The 22,538-nt window shown below is 35.6% G+C and overlaps 1 protein-coding gene across 1 annotated transcript in view; it reads right to left on the reverse strand.

Annotated features, from left to right (window-relative positions):
• Positions 1–22,538, reverse strand: part of LOC105218018 (serine-rich adhesin for platelets) — a 134,681-nt gene that overhangs the window by 71,939 nt on the left and 40,204 nt on the right. Inside the window, exon 3 of the mRNA XM_054232702.1 lies at positions 15,353–15,409. The gene's annotated coding sequence lies outside the window, so the exon portion shown is untranslated. The remainder of the gene's footprint in view (positions 1–15,352; positions 15,410–22,538) is intronic.

Raw genomic sequence — 22,538 nt, forward strand, 5'->3', positions numbered from 1 at the left:
TGTGCATGGAAAGTGCATTGAAATTTGTTCACCCACCCTCACTCACAAACACATATAGACTCGCTCATAAGTGGATGTGCATGTGTGTGTGCTTGGAATAAATCTATAATTTTTATAATCTAAAATTTTTATGTTAAAGTGGATGTATGCACTTTGTATACTCTTATTCGTGTGAATGTGTGTGACATGTCGCTGTGCTCATATGAGAAGTAGGAAATTTATTGGAAAATTCGACACGCCTTGAAAGTAGGGATAGGTGGTGACGGTATAGAAACGAAAAGCGGAAATTTTGATGTAAAATAGAGTATAGTGCAACATATGTATGCATATGTTTAAATGTATGTAGGTACAGGGCGGGTCTAAAAATTCTTCTTCAATTAAAATTTTCAAAAAAAAAAAGGAAGAATATCTTTCTAAATTGTTTCATCATTTCTTTCATAACTACTAAAATTTTGTGATTGTCACTAGAAAGCTTCGGAACAACTTTAAAAAAGTTCATAAAACCTCAATCAAAAATTGGGTGATGTTGAAAGGAGAACCCAAAGCGAATTTTCATCGAACAAGAGAAGAAAATAGTAACGGTAAGAGTTTAACGAAGTTTAAAAACTTCTAAATCCTTATATAAAAGTTCATAGTTGTCTATATAGTCTTTGTTTAGAAGCTTTATAAAGCTTTTATAAAATCTCAATGAATATTGAGTTAAAATCAAAAATTTGGTTAAGTTTAAATGAGAACTCACTATAGCGAACAAGAAAATAATAAACCTTTTTCATTATAAAATATCATGATTGTCTTTCAACCGTTTTTTAAAGCTCTGAAAACATTTAAAAGATTGTAAGTTTATAAAAGCTCAATAATATATATATATTTGGCGTAGGAACCGCTTTAAGCGATTATAGCCGAATCCACCAGAGCGCGCCACTCATTCCTCCTGTTTGCGTTTTGGCGCCAACTGGAAACACCAAGTGAAGCCAGGTCACTTTGCACTTGGTCTTTCCACCGGAGTGGAGGTCGTCCTCTTCCGCGGCTTCCTCCAGCGGGTACTGCATCGAATACTTTCAGAGCTGGAGTGTTTTCTTCCATCCGTACAACATGACCTGTCTTTTTATTCGCTGAACTATGTCAATGTCGTCGTATAAATCGTACAGCTCATCGTTCCATCGTCTGCGGTATTCGCCGTTGCCAATGTTTAGAGGACCATAAATCTTGCGCAAAACCTTTCTCTCGAAAACCCCAAGAGTCGTCTCATCGGATGTTGTCATCGTCCACGCTTCAGCGCCATACATCAGGACGGGAATAATGAGCGACTTATAGAGTTTAATTTTGGTTCGTCGAGAGAGGACTTTACTTTTCAATTGCCTACTCAGTCCAAAGTAGCACCTGTTGGCAAGAGTGATTCTGCGTTGGATTTCAAGGCTGACATTGTTGGTGTTGTTAATGCTGGTTCCCAGATAAACGAAATTATCTACAACTTCAAAGTTATGACTGTCAACAGTGACGTGGGAGCCAAGACGCGAGTGCGCTGATGATATCAATATCATCGGCATACGCCAGGAGCTGTACACTCTTGTAGAAGATTGTACCCTCTCTATTTGGTTCTGCAGCTCGTATTATTTTTTCCAGCAATAGATTGAAGAAGTCGCACGATAGTGAGTCACCCTGTCTGAAGCCTCGTTTGGTATCGAACGGCTCGGAGAGGTCCTTCCCGATCCTGACGGAGCTTTTGGTGTTGTTCAACGTCAGCTTACATAGCCGTATTAGTTTTGCAGGGATACCAAATTCAGACATCGCGGCATAAAGGCAGCTCCTTTTCGTGCTATCGAAGGCAGCTTTAAAATCGATAAAAAGATGGTGAATATCGATTCTTCTCTCTCGGGTCTTTTCCAAGATTTGGCGCATTGTGAATATCTGGTCAGTTGTCGATTTTCCAGGTCTAAAGCCACACTGATAAGGTCCAATCAGTTCGTTGACGGTGGGCTTTAGTCTTTCACACAATACGCTCGACAAAACCTTATATACGATATTGAGGAGACTTATACCACGGTAGTTGGCGCAGATTGTGGGGTCTCCCTTCTTATGGATTGGGCAGAGCACACTAAGATTCCTATCGTCAGGCATGCTTTCTTCCGACCATATTCTAGAAAGAAGCTGATGCATGCACCTTATCAGTTCTTCGCCGCCGTATTTGAATAGCTCGGCCGGTAATCCATCGGCCCCCGCCGCTTTGTTGTTCTTTCATGCGGGTAATTGCTATTCGAATTTCTTCATGGTCGGGTAATGGAACATCTATTCCATCGTCATCGATTGGGGAATCGGGTTCGCCATCTCCTGGTGTTGTACTTTCACTGCCATTGAGCAGGTCGGAGAAGTGTTCCCTCCATAATCCCAGTGTGCTCTGGACATCCGTTACCAGATTACCTCCTCTGTCCCTACATGATAATGCTCCGGTCTTGAAACCTTCTGTAAATCGCCTCATCTTTTCATAAAATTTTCGAGCATTACCCATGTCGGCCAGCTTTTCAAGCTTTTCATACTCACGCATTTCGGCCTCTTTCTTTTTATGTCTGCAAATGCGTCTCGCTTCCCTCTTCAGTTCTCGATATCTATCCCACCCCGAACGTGTTGTGGTCGATCGCAACGTTGCGAGGTAGGCAGTCTGTTTTCTCTCCACTGCGGAACGACAATTCTCATCGTACCAACTGGTTTTTTGGCGTTGCCGGAGACCAATTGTTTCGGCTGCAGCGGTATGCAATGTGTTTGAGATGCCGTTCCACAGCTCCCTTATATCGAGATGCTGATGAGTGCTCTCAGAGAGCAGGAGTGCAAGTCGAGTAGAAAATCGTTCGGCTGTCGGTTGTGATTGCAGCTTTTCGACGTCGAACCTTCCTTGTGTTTGTTGACGGGCGTTCTTTGCTGCACAGAGGCGAGTGCGTATCTTTGCTGCTACTAGATAATGGTCCGAGTCAATGTTTGGTCCTCGGAGCGTACGCACGTCTAAAACACTGGAGACATGTCTTCCGTCTTCTCACTTTAGCTCGCCTCCAAGCGGATGTCTGTTAGCTACCCAGAGGATACTTGGTCTAAAACCGGAAGTCGTGAGCTGCTTGAGTCATATGCAAAAGAATCGTTCCTGGCCACTCCCAAGTGAATGGCAATCAGAAACTTTCCTCACTTGCGTGAACTTCTACATATGACCCCATCCCCCAAAAGCTCAATAATACATTAGGTTAAATTGTAATGAAAACCTACAATAGATCTAACAGAAAGACTTGCAAAACCGGAACAGAAAAAGAGGAACGTTGCATTTCAAGTATACAGTGATGGCAAATCCTGATACCGTTTTCTAGACGAGATTATTTGCGAAAGTTATTGTCAATTCTATCTATCAATTCTAAGGCTATCTACTCGTCTTAGAAACAGTCACAACCGTTGTTGATAAGAGAAGCTAGTAATTAGTGCTAATTCTGTTTCTTCATGGATCCAGTCTAGCGATAATTTAAACTTAATTAGATTCCCGCTCTCACGAAAGTCGGCCTTGTGCAGCCGAGATGATCGGGGACTTATTATATATCCGACCAAGGACTGTCAACTCGGTTACATTCGCAATACCATCTATTCTTACTTCACTGGAAAATCCGCCGAGTTTCGTTTCATTTATAAATATATATATAACATTGAGGTCTCTTTGGTATTGGATATTTAGAAATAGACCATAGTAAGAATTATAATAAGACCTTATTGGTCTCAAAGTTATTGGGTTAAATGATAGGTAACATGCCATTAAATCCCCTGTGATATCACTTGTGGCTCTTTGAACTATTTTGTGGGCATTTCGAGACTATCCGTTGTAGAAATCTACAGTAGATTCAATTCTGTAGTGTCGACTATTAGGTTTGGATATAATTAGACTGATGAGTCTAGAAAGAGATCTCAGTAGACACCTAAATTTATTACCAGTTCTTCAAGCATTACCTCTTCGTTTTAGTTATTATGTCAACTTATTTCATAGATGTCATCGCTTTTATATTTTTATGAAATAGTGTTTATTGTAGAATCTTTAAAAAATCAGCATAAACGAATCTTCAGTAATTTGATTAAAATTGTACTATGACATAGTCTAGTCTAGTCTCCAGGTTTGCAATTTTTAATTTTTTTCGACATCTGGCATGTTCATAAACATTCTGTATCAGTTCACAGTACAATATTAGAATTACAATAACAACAAAGACAAAGTTGCGACCACACAAGTTATCATACATAACTGCACTTTCGCACAATAACAATGATAGCATAAATTCGAACAAAGAAATTTCAATGTAACAGAGCGTGGCGCAATTTTTTGCATCCACTTTTGATTATCGAATTTCACGAATCATATGTTCATATATTGAATTTTGTTCGCGTAATGTGTGCCAGCTGCACTATGCAACAATGCAACCACGCTCGCGTACACTTTTATGTATTTACAGGCAGGAAATTGACTATAGTATATTTGTTATTGTCGAGAGAAATATCTACAAAGCTCTGGTATGTTGCAGTTACTGTAACAGTGGGAAAAGGCCCTTCGGAGAAGGAATACACAACATCGAAGTGTTTAAAAAAAGAATGAAAGAGGAACCGGAAATATGTAATCCCATTCACTGAGCGATAATCCAAGTTCCACGGGATCATATCTTGCATTAACATTTTTAGTAAGAAAAAAAGTATTACATTAAACTGTATACTTTCCGAGCACTTTCTTTAAATAATTGGAGATAAAGACTTTAGAGGTTTCACGAGTTATAATTGAATATTATTAAAGCTCCTGATGAACATGATGATAATTTTTCAGTAAAACTAAAGTATTTGGACATCCACTTCCTGGACATCCGCACAAGCTCCTAAAATTTACACTTATGTTTTCTTGCAGGGTATGTATATACATAGTTTGCATGTAAATCTTCAAAAATTCATATGTGAACTGATTTTGGGTTTTCATTTCCACCTTCCGATTTTTCTTGTTTTATTTGTTTCTTTTGTTCTATCATAACGCTGAATGCTTCATAATTCTGTTTGGTTGAAACTTATATTGTTGGAGAAAGTTCGCGTTAGGAAGTTTGAAGGTAGATATAGGCCAATGCAAGAGATGTGGTATAAAGTAATAACAGTTATACGAATGATTTATGCGCTATCCGGTAACAATGTTTTCGTAATCGCCTGAGCTTGAATAACATTTTTTGTTTTGTAGATCAGGATTCCAGTTATAATAAAGAATGGAAATGTACTAATATATATAATTTCCTTTAACTCCTGTTGGAGCGTAGGGCCGAAACAAAGTAATTAAAGTTCCCGGTTATTACACAAAGAAAGAAAGATAAAGAAATTATTCCAATTGGTGTTTGCGTTCCTTAGATCTGCTGCAACCATGCGCCGCCAGGTGGTTTTCGGTCTTCCGCAGCTTCTCGTCCCTTGTGGATTCCATCAGAGAGCACTTCGACAGATTTCATGAGCGTGTTTACGAAGGGACCAATCCAGCCAAAATGTCTTCGTTGAATAGCTATCTCGATGGAAAGTTCGTTGGTCACTTTAAGAAGGTCCTGGTTTGAGATGGTGCGGGGCCACCATATTTTCATAATTTTGCGAAGACAGGAGTCGACGAAAGTTTGGAGTTTCCGTGTGAGCGCTGATGTCAGTGACCAGGATTCACACCCATATAATAACACGGATTTGATGTTGGAGTTAAAGATACGGATTTTGGTTTTGGTGGACAAACAATTTGATACCCATATATGGTTCAGTTGTGCAAATGCTGCACGTGCTTTATTTATACGTTTGTTCCGCCTATTGGAGTAATTTTACTAACCAGATAGTAGAATTCCGTTTTTTGTTCGATCTCCTTGCCATTGATAGTGAAATGAGGAGTACTAAAACCTCTTTTAACCCTCTGAGTATATATTTGGAGGAGTTGTCATATATGAAAAGGTGTCTTAAAATTAATAGAACCCTTCATTTATTGGACGCATATCTCAAGAACTTCATTAAAAACAAGTAAGATAAGACACTATTTTGTTCACATATTTGGCATGAAGTATATAGTACACTAACTGTGGCCGCGATTTCGTCCGCGTGGAATAGTGATTTTGGGTTTCGTCTTTATGTTCGTCCGCGTCAATTTCTGTTATCAAAGAACTTCTGCGTAAATTATATTTTTTGTTTTATTTTCTGGTGGCAGAAGAACATATTGATTTTCTCCGCAACCTGATCTTGACAACGCGACATATAGTAATTGGCCATGTAAAAGCAATCTTTGCGTAAATCGATCCCCACGTGTTTAAATGTTTGCCCCTGCCATTTATTAATTGTAACGGCGAAAGATAGCTTAAGGGGAAATTGAATTCTTTTAAAATTAAAAGGTATATCATTTGGGATCATCGGGGTGCGAGGTATAAGTACTGTTTGCCAACCGCTGGACCAGTCAAAACTATTGCAACGATCACGTTATTGCGAAGAAATTTGACTTGAAGTCGGGTCCAGTTGCATAAATTAGGTGGTTTCAGATTTCTAAGTAAAATTATTGGGGCGCCTATTTTTAGCTTAAGGGAATGTGGAGGAAGGCCACTTGGGTTCAAAGAATTTAGAAACTCCTGTGGGTGATGGATCACATCTTCTTGATCCATTACATTATCAATAGATGTGTATGTGACTATATCTCCTTCAAGTTTATTTAAAATTATGTCATTAATTTCGTCCACGCTACTGTTTCTCGCCGCCAATATTGCCCTTTGACACATCCATTGGTGATCTTTATTTTCTATTTCGCTGATGTCAGGGTAACCTTTTAATATTAAATCCTCAATGTTACCTACTCTTACTCCTAAATGGAGGTCAATTCCAATTTTATTTTGAAAATGAGGTATTTTCCCGTCTACTAAAAGTAATTTTGAAGGAAAAGTTATACTACCTCCCCTCAAATGGGCTCTCATATTTGTCGATAATTTTAAAATATTTACAAACTTCCATAATGGAGAACTTTTAAGGTAAGACTTTACAATGTCTGCTCTAGTTCCCCTTACTATTACTGGTAAAGTTTGTCGAAAGTCCCCAGCAAACATAACAATAATCCCATCAATGATTTTATCACAGCTTCTAAAATCTCTAAGAGCTCTGTCTAGAGCTTCTACGCTACTGCTAAGGCTAGCTGTCCCTGAGACCTTACTTTTGCTAATATAAGATAGTAATGAATGTCTTGCCGGTCCCACCGGGAGCGTCCAAAAAAAATCTTCCTTCATTGAAACGAACACTTTGCAGAACACCATTATACGCTGTCACCTGGTCATTAACTAATCTTTGATTCATTTTAAATAATATACTCATTTAATTCATTTATATCATATGGTTTTCGCAATGCTACTTCTAACGGGTCCAAAAGCGAATAATTTCTTTGATGCAGGAAGCCCAAAATCAGTTAGGGATTTGTCGCAAATCTCATGAATTTTATCTTCTATTTTGATTAGTCCATCATAACACATAACTTTTGTGTATCTTGAACCGCTTTCGCAGCGCAAGGAACGGAAGTCCTCAAAGATACATAATTTCCCCCGTTTTTTACACATTTACCACTGTTTCATATTGATCGCAGCGTGATGCTATATAACCTATAGCCTTCCTTGGTAAATGGACTATCCAACACAAAAAGAATGATTCAATTCGAACCAGTAGTTTCGGAGATTAGCGCGTTCAAACAAACAAACAAACAAACTCTTCAGCTTTATAATATTAGTATAGATGGAAGGAGCGGAATTCCTAGACAAATTTCAACCGATTTCCATAGGTAATATCAAGATGTCAAGAAAATAGTATGTACCAAATTACATTGAAACCGGTCGAGTAGTTCCTGAGGTATGGTTTTTCACCCAAAAGTGGGCCCCCTTTGTAATGGGGAGACGGAGTATAATTTTTCGATTTCAACCATTTTAATGGTGTATAAACGCATGCTGAAGGGAAATGTGTCCAGTTAGTTTGGTTTACACATGGCATAAGTAGTTTGGGACACACACTCATTGCATAAAAATAGAAAAAAATTGTTGCCTACAATATATCCACTTTACCAAAGAGTCTTAAATAGAAGTATTACCGATTTCTTCTCACAAACACGTGTCTACTAATATTCTCAATTAACAAAAACTTTACTTTATGCATGCTACTTTAATGCATTCCAACGCATAGGAACTCGTTCTTAATAAGTTTATGCACTCAGACACACATGCAACTAACGAAGAGATCATAAATGCGAATATATCTATGAATGCCACACACAGACAAAGTCATGCAAAATTATTAATCCTTGAGCTTATAGCACCATTCGAGCGGAAGTGCATATGCATTGTGCTCACTTGTTTACACTAAATATAACACCTCTGTATGTATGTATGTATCTGTTGGCGCAAAGGTACAATAATAAAGAGAAGAGAATAAAACAAGAAAATTATGATGAAAAGTAATAAAAATTGTACTCTGCAATCGTAAACAACATTGGTTTTTATGGATGGATGGATGAACTAATCAAATATGTGCGCACACATGTGTACACACACAGACACACAGTCGTCTTGTTACATACATAGGTATGTACAAAAGATATTGATTGTTTGCTATTGAGCTTGCGTTGCTGCTTGATTGTTTTGCAGTACAAATCATGCTTTTGTGTGCCGATGAAGTGACTAACAGGTAAATGCATGATGTTGTTTGATTGTTTTGTAAATGGAAGTGTGTATATTTGTTTCATATTTGTGCTGTAAGCGCTTGCCATAAACAACGGTGTAATCTGGTGATAGCTTTGACTGCATACATGCTTATATGTACATATATGTCTATATTCTATATATCTGCGCAATCAGAGTAAAGCAATAAATAACAATAACAAACAGATGTGAAAATATTTGTTTAGTATGGTGTTGTGTTAAAAAGAAATCAGAGGAAAATATGAGTTAAAAGTAAAAAAATTATAAATAAAAAATATTGATCTGGGAGAACCCACTTCTTCCCACATTCTCTCAAGTCATTCCGATACACGTTTCCAGAGGAACGGAAAAGGACTCACATATATTTAAATATGTATTATATCAAGGTATACCAATTCAGTACTTTGTACAAAACTATTACTATTTACAACAACAACAATAGTCTCAATCTTTATTAATGCAGTTTCCATGACAGTCGGGTCTACGAACACGAAACTGAATTTTAGCCGGACAAACACTATTAAATAACAGAAAACATATTTATGACAGTATCAGACCCCAAATTATTTCTGCTCTAAAGCGACTATATTCCTTTATTGAAATAACTGAAATTCAGCCGTCTAAAAAGCATTAAGAAATCAGTGACTGTTCAGTTGAAAATCAGTGTGAGAATATCCTGAACCATTTGCCAAGTCGTAGAGAGAGAGAGGTAGTAATTCGAGATTCGATCATGAGATTCACTGAAATTGTCCTTTGGAGTCTTTGTCTAAAATCGTATTGATTCTTTGTCCCAATTTGATGATGAGATGTCAAGTTAGTAACACAAAGTTATTCAATATTTTATGTTAAATAAATAATAAATAAAAAATAAATCATTGTAGTTTTTCTTACTATCCTACAAAAGAGCTTTAAAGAACTGGATTGCTACATATTAAAAAAAAAACAATATCAGACAAAAGAAGTGGGATTTATGGCTTTGAACTGTTTTTCTACTCAAACATAGAATTTCTATCAAAATAATTTTCGTATACATTTTATTTTCGTGAGTCCCGAAAGTTTACGGGAACTAGAAGTTTTCAGTTCTGACATTTCGGTATTCATATTGTTTAATCCTTATGTGAGCACCCGGGTGCCCACCACCACACTTTTCTTTTAATAATTCGGAGAAATAACTTTCCGGATCCCTCCGATTTAGCTTTCAACAAAGTTATTTCAGTATTCAAAATTGAAAACAAATTTTAATGAAGTTGTAAAAATATGTTTGAAATTAGGTAACTCGCGGGGAGCACCCGGGTACCCCGGGTACCCACTATAAGAAAAACAATGCAATCATCTGTAAATGAGATTCAATACTGAGAAATGTTTCAATTAGATAACTTGTAATAATAAATAAATAATAACATGAATTGACAGCATAAATTTAGTAAAACTTCATTTATTATTCAGTACAATCAGGACATATTATTTTCGATATAAAGTGTTCATCGCATACAGGCCTTTTGCAATTGGTACAATTTTTTCGAGTTTTTCTTCGCCTTTTGATTGTCAATTGGTAGCAAACGTGACAAGAACCAGTGATTTTTTTCCTACCAAGTTAATTATAAAATGCCCAATCTAATGTTTTTCAGCAGTGGCATCTTCGGGCAAAAAATGCGAGTTTTGAAAGCTCTCTCTCGAATCAAAGAGTTTCATTTCAATTTATCTATGCCCAAGCTGCGTCACTCTGTACTCCGAAGTTACTGAAATGAGCCAATTCTTCGATAATACCAAACCTACAAACATTTCGGATATGTGTCGACGTGTAAAGGTGAAAACTGACCGTGTCCCACCCGCAGAGCGCGGTAAATCCCTCTACCGATATCTCTTCCAGAAAAATAAAATGGTGGGTACCCGGGTACCCTGGGTGCTCATTAACGTGGCTAAAACTGGGTGCTCACATAAGGGTTAAATGAGTCTCACTCCCCTCCCCGGACGATACACAGTACACATTAGCGCCACACCAGCACCCAACACTGAAACACATAACAATAATCACGGATTTATTCACTATTCACCACATTCAACTACACATCACTGACACCTAATATTCACCACACATGAGGTTACCACACTTAAACATCACATCTGCTACGGACGATTAATAGATTTTTGTCCAAGTAAGTTTGGTCGTCCAATTAATCATTTTATAAGAAAAATATATATATAATCTAAGCACATGCTTTCGCTTTTTATGTTATTCTGCAAAAGTAATTCAATAATTGAAATTCTTTTTTTTAGAATTTTATTTTTAGTCTCTATGAGAAATTCCAGAAAATATTTTAATCTAATAAAATAATAAATTTTCTCTCTGAATATTATTCATCTAACTCGCAATGGATTCCAATATTAAATTCAGCTGAATTATTGCCTTTTATTGCTCCAACATTTTAAATTTTTCAATTTATTTTAATTTTCAAATCTTATTTCTCACTTGCTCGGCATGGATGTCATGCGTTGTCAGCAATTTTTAGTTGAGCGCACAGGTGTACGTGTTGTTTAGCATTGACATTCGACAAGTTGCATAACACGGTAAAAGCACTTTCTAATGCAACAACAAATAAAACAAAAGAGAATAAAATAAAGGAAAAAAACCCCGTATGTACATGTTTTTAACAGCACTAGAACAATGAGAAAATTCATTATGCACACATGTCATTTATTACTTCATACCAACTACCACAGAGCTGCGCTTAAGTGCAGGGTGGGCCATGACAGTTCGTTCGTTCATAAAAATGTTACTCATACGCACTGACACACCAATGAGTGAAAAGGCACGATTACATGCAGTCGTACATATGTAAGTGTAGTATACAGGTACATTCATAAAACTTTGTACACAAAAATACAGTTATATATATACGTGAGATATACATATGTACACATATAGTCTATATGTGTGTGCTTATAAGACTCGCTCTCATGTATGAGTACATAAAAATAAACAAAATCAAACAATGAAGATGATACGACGATGCCGAAGGTGGCGTGTGTAGAAGTGGAAGGAAGTAAAGCTTTGCATTACATGAATGAAGCCATCTTATTTACTCAGCTATTTATGGAGCATAGCAAACGGGAAATGCAAAGCGTAAATTGCATGACACAAAAGTGCAAATCACGTTGAATAACAAGCATAAATGCGGATTATACAGCGATATACTTGTGAATACATATTTTTTTGGCGCATGAAAAGTCATAATTTCTCTTTGATTGTTATATAATCTTTATGCCTTCAAGTAAAAATCACTTTTTTTGTTAATTTATGTTAAAAAAACTAATATTTTCTGATCGTCACAACTGAATTTGTAGAATTCCGCTCGCTTTAGCAGTTGTTAAGTTTTATTTGCCCATAAAAACTGAACTTTTTAGTTGATATGATATGATATCTCATTACTTCGCAATTACTTAAAAGTCGTATCGACAGAAGAGTTAAGATCTCACAATGCATAAATAAGTACAATGCTAGAAAAAATAAAAATTAAAAAAATCATTAAAAAGTGAACTATTAATGAAGATGTGATGAAACGTCACATGATCAAATATCACATAATGTAAAGTCACATGTTGAAAAATTGTAAATTTTCTTTTTTTACCGATATATTAAAAGCTAAAAGTGATATAGATGAATAGGTCAATGTATATTTGATGTCATTTTATATATTTAAATATCAGACATCATGTGATGTGTTATCTTCATATGCATATAGACACATATAAATTCATGATCTACCAACATACTATTAAAAACAACTTCTAAGAATAACAAATAGCTGAAGCAGATCAAAAATTAGATTTTTTCGATTTATGTCACAAATTAATATCCTGTGACTTAAAATCACATGACGGAAGATCAAATTATATTGTATGCGCTTATATATTCTTTACTTTTGAAAAATTTAAATTCTTGTTTTTTATATATTTACAATAATTAATATATTTATGTATTAATGTCTAATTATGGTATTTTCCGACTATTCCAAGAAAATGTGTCATATTTTTCAACAACTAAGATCTGTATTTCATGTCATCTTTTACACATCACACCATCATATGAATAGAAGTTACATCATCATTGTATATATTACATCATATAGTGAGTTCAATTGAAGCTTTGAATTGAATTTTGGGGTAAGATACACATTAATGAACAAAAAAAATTAATAAAATAAAAAAATTTATATATGTAAGTTGACATCACATCGCATGACTGACTACACACGATTAACATCCTATGATTGGAAATCATATTAACGAGTTAGGAAGGACTAAGTTCGGGTGTCACCGAACATTTTATACTCTCGCAATTTATTTACTTAATTTTATTAATATAACAAACAATTTGATTCACATATTCGGCATATATATGGTATGAAAGTTTGAAAACCCTAATATTAGGTATATAGGAGATAGATGAAGTTATGACCAGATTTCACTCATTGTTGGCACGGAGACATATTATTAGAAGAAACATATTCCCTCAAAATTTCTTCAAAATATCTGAGAGACTTAACTATAATTTCGGTAAAAAATTTATTAGAGGTATTGAGGTCTTCATATTCGATACATAGGGTCCTGAAAACTTATGGACCGATTTCGACGATTTTTAGGAGGGAGATGGCACTCTCTAAATACAGTATTTCAGCGAAGTTCTGTTCCGATATCCTCACTAGTACTAACTTTATATATTGTAAAGTAAACTATTCAGACCGACTTCAGAGTTCTGGTATATGGGAAGTAGGCGTGGTTGTGAACCGATTTAGACTATTTTCACAATATATCATTGTGAAGGTAGAAAGATACTATGAACCGAATTTCATTGAAATTGGTAGAGTAGTTTCGGTGATATGGTTTTTGACTCATAAGTGGGCGGAACCACGGTATATAATAAGGTATATAATGGTTTTTCTTACTGAATTAAAGCATTTTTAGTAGTTTTCAACATAACCTTTGTATGGGGATGGGCGTGGTTATAAACCGATTTCCTCCATTTTTGGACTGTGTAAGGTAGTACTTAAAAGAAACGACTCTAGAAAGTTTCCTTGATATAGCTTTAGCAGTTTTCGAGATATGTACAAAAAACTTAGTTGGGGGCGGGGCCATGCTTACTTCGCAAAAAAAATTACATCCACATATGCCCCTTCATAGTGTGATCCTTCATACCAAATTTAACTTCCATAGCTTTAGTTATAGCTTAGTTATGGCACTTTATGTGTTTTCGGTTTTCGACATTTTGTGGGAGTGGCAGTTGTCCGATTACGCATTTTCGAACTTAACCCTCTTACGGTGCCAAGAAATACGTCTTCAAAGTTTCATTAAGATATCTCAACAGACAGACATTCGGATTTGAACTTTACTCGTCACCCTAATTACAACCAACCGTTATGTGGACAAAGCAACTTTGTTGCAAGAGTATAAAAATCATATGTCTTAATATATCTGAGATTTTACCAAGAAAATAACATATTAATAAAGCAACTTCCACCTATTCATATGAAAAAATTATAGACCCCCAGAAAAATATCAGATTTATCACAAACATAGTAACAAATATGAGTTCTACTTCAAATTTCGCTTAGCTTGACAAGAATTCAATATTTTTAACACATATTATCACTTTTTAATAACACCTTCCATTTCCTACTGGCTCTCACGGACGGCTGAAAACAATCTGAGCCTCCCCGCTAAGCCTGGCGCGCTGACACATGTCAAAGTACAAACATGACCCTGTCAACGTAACAAAGATTGTTTGGGCGCTGAATGACTGCTGAGACGACTGCTGGTGGTAACCTAACCTAGCACTTGCTCGCACTGAGCGCACTCAAGCAACAACTTACTTGGCTTACTGTGCCCACAAAAGTATGCTACAATTTGAACTTTCCACGCCCCGCAGTACAAACATATGCACTTATACACCTATATAACGAGTATATATGGTTATATAGAGTACTCAGTACTTGTGCTATGCACTTTTCCAACGACAACAACAATAACATGTCATTTACATCTTTTTACGTGGATTTGCTTTCTGGTTTTAGCTTTTGATTCGCATTTTTATTTGCTACAGCTTCGGCTTCAGCTTACTATGTTTTTATGGTTGTTGCTTCAGCTACAATCAACTCTGCCACATATTGTTTTTATGCATTTGTTATTGTTGCTGTTGTCTTGTCTTTTTTTGTTTTTGTAACTGCTGCTGTCATTATTACATACTATTTGCCTTTGCCTGTGCCTCGGTGCTTATGCGTACTCGAGCCAGTTGTTTGTTTTTGCTATTGTTGCTTTCCCGCTGTGCAATTGTGCGTCAAATCCCACTGTAGACACACACTCTCAAATACATCTACACATATGCTTTTACAATTTTTTTGTCTCTCATTTTCATTTTTTATTTACATTTTATGTGACAATAAAATGGAATTCACTGCCGTGATGTGTTTGCTAGTCCAAAGCTAGCTAGCGCACTTATTGTTGTTGGCTTATCATACAAAAAATGTTGGGGGAGTGGAAATTGGTAAATTGAATATAAAATAAACAAAAAATAAGCCAAAAAACGAAAACATTAAATTAAGAGATTTCGTTTTTGTACTTTCTGTGCCACTTACCTTTGTCATGTGTTCACGTTCACGTTTCTTAGCTGGCAGATATTCCATTGAGAGTGTCTGGAATTGAAAAAGATAGAAGAAAGGAGTAAGTGAGAGATAGAGTATGCAATTTAAGTCGAAAGAAGTCTCTCGCAAGAAATTCAATTGATGTTGAGTTTTCTTCGACTTTAATTCAGTAACATCAAAAAAAAATTTTTATAAAGAGTTTCAAATCACAGTGGTCATAAAAGTGATTTCGAATCTCTGTTTGGATGAAGCTAAAATATAAATACTTTTCCGTATGTAAATTTCAGTTTACCGAGTTTCTGTAGGATGAGAAATTAGAAACATTACATACGTCTCACTAGCAGTTAAAGAATTGGTCTACTACGTCCCTGTCCAACAACTACTCGAATGGAAACAAAGGAAATAATTATCAAAAAACTAACTTTTCAACACTTTGCTACAGTGAGAATTCATCAGTACCCACGATATAGACCCGTTACTGTGTCCTAATCGGAATTGACCCAGACTTATATTCAGTCAAGTATTGTCAATTCGACAGCAATCTTTCCAAATACTCTGCGAATGCTTTGTGTTGTTATGAAATTTAGAGAAAGAAAAAATATCGAATTTTCGGTCCAAATTTTCTTTGAAAGAAGTTGAGTCTAACTATTTTCTAATTTCGACCGAATTATACCTAATTTGTCCGGAATCTTACAAGAGAACGGGAAGTGTTCCACCTTTAACTTCAAGGACTTTGATTTGAAGAAATTTTCATGCTTGGGCACTGATACCTCATTTGTTCGGAATCTACCAAGAGAACGGGAAGGGTTCCACCTTTAACTTCAAGGACTTTAATCTGAAGAAATTTTCATGCTTGGGCAGTAACTTGTCAGAATCAATCTTAATAGAGAGACATTTATTTTATTGAGCCTTGGGTTCTTTCGATTTATACCATATCAGTCTATATCGACGGATCCAAAATGGACTGCGGAGTAGGCACAGGGGTATACTATGATGATCTTAATATTTCTCGCTCCTTCGGTCTACCGAACTTGGCTAGCATCTTCCAAGCGGAAAAACTAACTCCAGCATAGTCCATAACTGCAAGAAGGCATTAAGCTCGCTAGAATACAAAGTACATTTAGACTGGGTCTTGGTTCCCGGCCACAGGAACTAGGGCAGACGAGTTGACAAAGACAGGAACCGTTCTAGACGAATCCGAGGCTGAGCTAATACCATGCTCCGCTAGGATCGATCAGAAGAGAGCTCAAGTTACATTTTCTTTTTTTTTATTACAATTGTACCTACTATACAATGATTAAATACTAACAACAATTCAATTTTAATAACTTAAAAATAATAATTAAAAGCTAAATGTTAGAAAAATTCATTTGCTGCTACAGTTGCCTTGCTAAGTCTGAAGGCCTCTTACGTTTCAGTCGATCACACCAAGATCACGGTGAAGGTCAGCAGATCTAACATACCAAGGAGCATTAACTATACTTCTTAGTATCTTATTTTGGAAGCGCTGAATGCAGGCAATACAGTTTTGAGTTGAGCAACCCCATAGTTGAGCTCCATAGGCCCAAATTGGCTTTAGTACTTGATTATATATAAACAGCTTGTTTGCGATTGAAAGCGTGGATCTCCTACCGACCAGATGGTAAAACTTAGCAAATTTAAAATCAGCGAAGTTTTGCATCAAGGGTGATTCCTAGGTACTTAGCATTATTGTGATGTGGTATAGGAGTACCTTTTATATAAATGGGATGGTATGATTGTATTTTTAAAGTAAAGTCTACGTGCATTGATTTGGAATCGTTTAATTTAATGCGCCACTTGGAAGCCCATTTGGTAATTGCATTGACTGCTGTTTGCACTCGAAGAGTAGATATTGAGGTTGACTCTCCTGCTGCTAAGAAGACTGTGTCATCCGCAAATGTCGCTGACACGTAACTTGAGTCAGTGGGGATATCACTTGTAAAAAGCAAGTAAAGTATTGGCCCCAACACGCTTCCCTGTCGCACACCCGCTTCTATCGGTTGCAAGTTTGAGTATGCATCCTCTTGTTTTATGCGAAAGTATCTGTCTTTTAGGTAGGAAGCAATTATTTCGAAATATTGTTTGGGTAACATGCATTTCAGTTTCAGCAGTAGATCCGAACGCCAAACTCTATCAAAAGCCTGAGAAACATCTAAGAAGGCCGCAGAACAAACATTCTTTTTATCCATAGCATTTTCAACGAAATTAACGATTCGGTGTACCTGGTCAATTGTTGTTACAATTCGAACAATTCGAAAAACTCAACCAAATTTAAAATAACTAAACAGATGATATGGCCAAAATATGATAAAACGAGAACTCAGGTCTTTTTAAAAAGGTCCAGGAAAAGTATTTTCAGACTTACAGTTACAATAACCGGCATTGGCCATTTCGAGAACATGCAATGAAAATGGGCATGTCTTAGAATAACATTTGCTGCGGCTGTGAAATAAAGGAGAATGACAATTTTCCACTTTTTCTTTCAATGTCCAGCCCTATCGCAGATCGGACACATGACACTTGGAATCCATCAGCCATCAAACCTTGAATAGATGTCTACTAAAAGCATATCGGACATACATAAGTAGCTTCATCAAAAACACAAGGTGATTTGAACGAAAGCATGAAACGTGATAGCAGTAAATTATTCGGTCTACGATTAGTGTATCAAAATGGCACATCTAGTGATAACTGAGTCCATAAAATTATATGGCTGCACTCCTAATTACCTACCCTGGTAGTAGAAAAGAAGAAACGTTCTGTATTGACAAAGTCAGAATGACTACTGTCATCCGGTTTAACTTTCTGATTATTGATTGTTCTTGTTCTTGGTGATTGTTTTTTGATAAATTTGCCGTTTACAATAACAAAATGTACAAGTATCAAAAAACGCTCAACAAGTTGATTAAATATCAATTGTGTTGTTTCGTGATCCCGTTATGAATATACAGTTAACAACATCAAAATATTTATTTTTGTGACAAAATAATGCATGCATTTCTCACTTCCATATAGTTCATCTCCAAAGCAACAGCTCTCTAGTTCGTGAAATAAATAAAATAAAACATAATTTTAAAGAAATTAATTAAAATAGCTTAATAATTCATTATTTTTGAATTTGCGAATTAAAGTAATAAAAAATAATTATTTTATAATGTCAGCCACTCAAATAAAAAGAAAAGCTAGAAAGGAAGCTAAAAACATTATAAATTCAAAGTTGTTGCATAGTGATTCAAGTGTTGTAGTTCAATTTCAAGACAAAGGTGTTGCAGTGGTAAATAATATTAATATTGTCAACGAAGCGAGAGGGGAAAGTGGATTTGAGGATTTCTTGGACAGTGATAGTGTTAGTGTTACAAATGATGAAAATGATGTAACCTATGATCTGCGTTCAGAGCTTAGCAAATGGGCGTCAGACTTCGGAATAAGTTTTGTGGCATTTAATGCTTTACTGTGTGTGCTAAACAAATGCAACATAATAGTTCCCAAAAATGCTAAGACAGTTTAACAAACACCGACTGGCATTCAGTACGATAGGGAAATAGAATTTACAAAATAAAAAATAACTTCCAAGATTATATGTTTGAATGAATCTTCTAGAAGTGGATTTTATTTCACACCACTAATTAACTGATTGACATCATGAGCTCTATAAATAATTATGGATATGAACCTAACAGCAGCCAAATAATATGTAAGTCCAAATAAAACACTTTAAATTTTCTTCATTTTTATTTAACTTAATGTTTTTCAGATCAAAATCTAGACAGCACAAACTAACAGTCTCTTACAAATTTAATAGAGGAGTTGACGATGGAAGTGCGGTCTTTAAAGACAGAAGTGAAGGAGCTAATAAAATTGTTGAAGCTGACAGAGGAAGTTATTGCGGTCAAATTAGAAAACAGGGGAAAACCCTCTGAAAGTCAAAGCCCACAATTCGACCAACTACCATTTTACCATAAGAAGGATCTTGACGATTTCGAAGCACAGCTTTTACAAAAGCCAGAGTTGTTGGAGAAATTTGTATGTATATATAGAAGACTGGGGTGAAGCGTCAACCACTTTTCTAAGAGCAACAATCTGGCGTATTTTTTCAGCCAACTCGGCAATGTCTTTTTCGTGGAGGGGCACGGCAGATAAGCCAAGCGCGGAAAAATGTTTCGTTACAACAATAATAAAAAGTAATAATATTTTATATATATATAAATAAAGAATTTAAAAATAAACCAAAAAATGAATATTGACTAATAAGTTGACTGAAAACTGACTGGAAAAAACAATCGAAATTTATAATAAAATATTAAAATTTAAATAAAATGACTGGAAACTGACCCTGAAAATTACTCAAACAAAATCATTCAATTTTGTTCGACCATTTTTTCCCGAGGGAACAGTCAATTTACAATGAATATTGATATAGAAATTGACTGTTTTCTATCAATTTTTCTATTGAAAATGAGTAATTTTCCATTAAAAATTGATAGTAAATGCTGGTTGGGTAGTCACCTTGATTTGAATAGTCATTAGCTCAATTTACTTAGCTAACTAAACTTCGAGTGCGTTTCCTCTAGTTGCATAAGCAAACAGACTCCGTTGTGAATGATATTCAAGCGAATTTGCTTGATAACAACCAACTCAGTTGCATGCTACCGTTATAATTAAACTTCCATAATGCATATAGTTAGAGAGTTAGGTGCTCATTACTGCTTATATGATTATTCTTACACATACTAGTGAGCTTTCTCGCTCATAGAAAATCATTGATGAATGATAAGGCTGATAACTGTGATTATTATCGTTCGGTGCTAATTAGAAATGAAAGTATTTTGAAGCGAATGAAAACAGATGGAAAGTAAAAAAAAATTACTCACCATAAAAACAAATTCCTCACACTTAAAACAATTTCACCACACCTATTTTCTGCATATTTCCAACCCACTCCATTAGTACGAGGTTAGTTCTTTCTTTTATATTTTCCGTATTTTTTTCCAACTCATGCATTTGTAATCTGCGAGATTCAACACGCTGCAGTGCTAGTACACTGAAATGTAACGCAGTTATCCTTTCGCTTTTACACGCTTCACTGATTGCTATGCAACACTGGGCTGCTGCAGGACAACATTGAGTATTTTTGTTGCGCTTCGCAATTCGATAACGGTATCGGCTAACATAAATACGAATGCATTTTTAAATGAACTTTTAGTCAATCTGTAAAGCTTTTTTCTCATTGAATCTCGTATGTATTCACAAAATAGTGAGTAAACATTTCAAGGTAATACTTTTGTTAGAGTAAAATGTGACCATGTCAATAGTTGGCAACTCTGCGTTGAAAAGAAAATTTAATGTACAAAAATATTTTGCTCGAGGGCTTTAAATCCTTAAAATTTCAACCATACATCGTCTACTAAACTGTGTGTATACAGGTTAAAGTAAGCTCGGAGCTTTTCGCAGAATACTTTGACAAAACCCATAGCTTTGAAAGGACCGACCACCAAATTGACCGAAAAAGTACGTCTGTTAGCTTAGTCGTTTCACTCTTATCTATCACGATCTTCATTAAATACTCTTAAACATGTTCCTACTTTCAAGCATTGATTCTCGTATGAGTCAGATTTTCAAAAAAAAAAAAAAAATGTATATTACATATCAATTTTTTCAGACAGCTTGAAGGGCTTCTATATAAACCTTATCAGGTCTAGTCACTTTGCGGAAAAATAAATCATGGTTTGTGACTCGTAAAGTTTTATTTGCTTCTCTATTTTCCTCTCAGTATTCCTCACAGTAATGGAGATTATCCATCTAGATATTTTAAAGATATTTCGAGGAAATAAAGTGGCTTTCGATTTCAAATTAAAAAAATATTTGGAGTATGCAAAGAGTTAAAACACAGAAAAAACACTGAGTGGATAAAATTAACGTCAAGTATTGGAAGGTTAAGTTTGGTTGTATGGTTAGATTTCCCAGAGGAAACAAATTTAGACTAAGAACGCCCTGAACCTACTACAAATCTGCAGAGATTTTTCTCGTTTAATCTGCTAGTTCGGGCGGTTGTTCAAATAAGTGAAATCCGAGAAATCTTTGTTTTGAGCTCGCAAAGGCGGCATGTTCTAAAAGAAAAAATGTCACTACGAGGCATCCGCTAAGATTCTTAACCTAACAACTTGGATCCCTATGGAACAATGGTCAGATACGAGCGAACTACTCTATAGACCTCTTGCAATTCAACTTAGGCCCGAAGAATCTGGCGATTGCACAAGTGCTTGTGACTGACCAGCACTTGCCCAGCAGAAGCCTACCTGTCCAGTAGTAACCACAATAAGAAAATAGTGGTCCTACAAGATCACATGCTATTGTAAGTGAAACTGACGTACCTAGCCTTGCAAGCTCATCAAACTTGCAATTTCCCAGACAGATGTAAAATAGTTTCTCGTTGTTGATAGTTTTAGAAAGTGCAGGATAATTGCATGATGTATCTATCCTTCTCAGTTGTAATTAACGGAGTATTCTAAAGCGTTTCCTGAAAACATTTCAAAATGAAATGAAAACAATGAAATTCGGTAAACATGCACGCTATACCATAAGCTAATTGGGTACTAGGTGTAGTGTAATGGATCTCCAACTGGGACCCCCAAAACAAAAATGTGTTTCATAATTCATGCTGATGTCTCGAAATATTTCGTCAGGCTTATAAAATTTTTATGATTTCGGTAAATTTTTATTGTTTTGATTCAGTTAATATATTAACACTACTTAACTATTTATTAAATCCATTATTATTATTATTTCTTTTTTCAAAAGAAACAGTCACACAGCACAAAAGCTGCCAGGAATATATTTGCTACATAAATTCCACGAATTTAATGCTTTTAATGGAAATACTATGTCTAGGTATAACTTGAGTGACACTGAGCTTCATAAACTTAAACATATTTACATAAATAACGGTACGAATATTTTTCGCGTAAACTGCATTTGAATTGGCATTGGTTTTGGCAACGAAAAAAAGCATAAAGAGAAGTTACAAATAAATTAAGAAATGCAAAACGAAATGGAGTGCTTGAGAAAATATTTCCTACATAAGTTGACAGCAAATAAATATTAAATACATACATATGTGTGCCTGCAAAACTATTTTATTTGAATTTATTTGAAATTACAT

This window comes from Zeugodacus cucurbitae, chromosome 6 (genome assembly GCF_028554725.1).
Source record: "Zeugodacus cucurbitae isolate PBARC_wt_2022May chromosome 6, idZeuCucr1.2, whole genome shotgun sequence".
Taxonomy (NCBI): Eukaryota; Metazoa; Arthropoda; class Insecta; order Diptera; family Tephritidae; genus Zeugodacus; species Zeugodacus cucurbitae.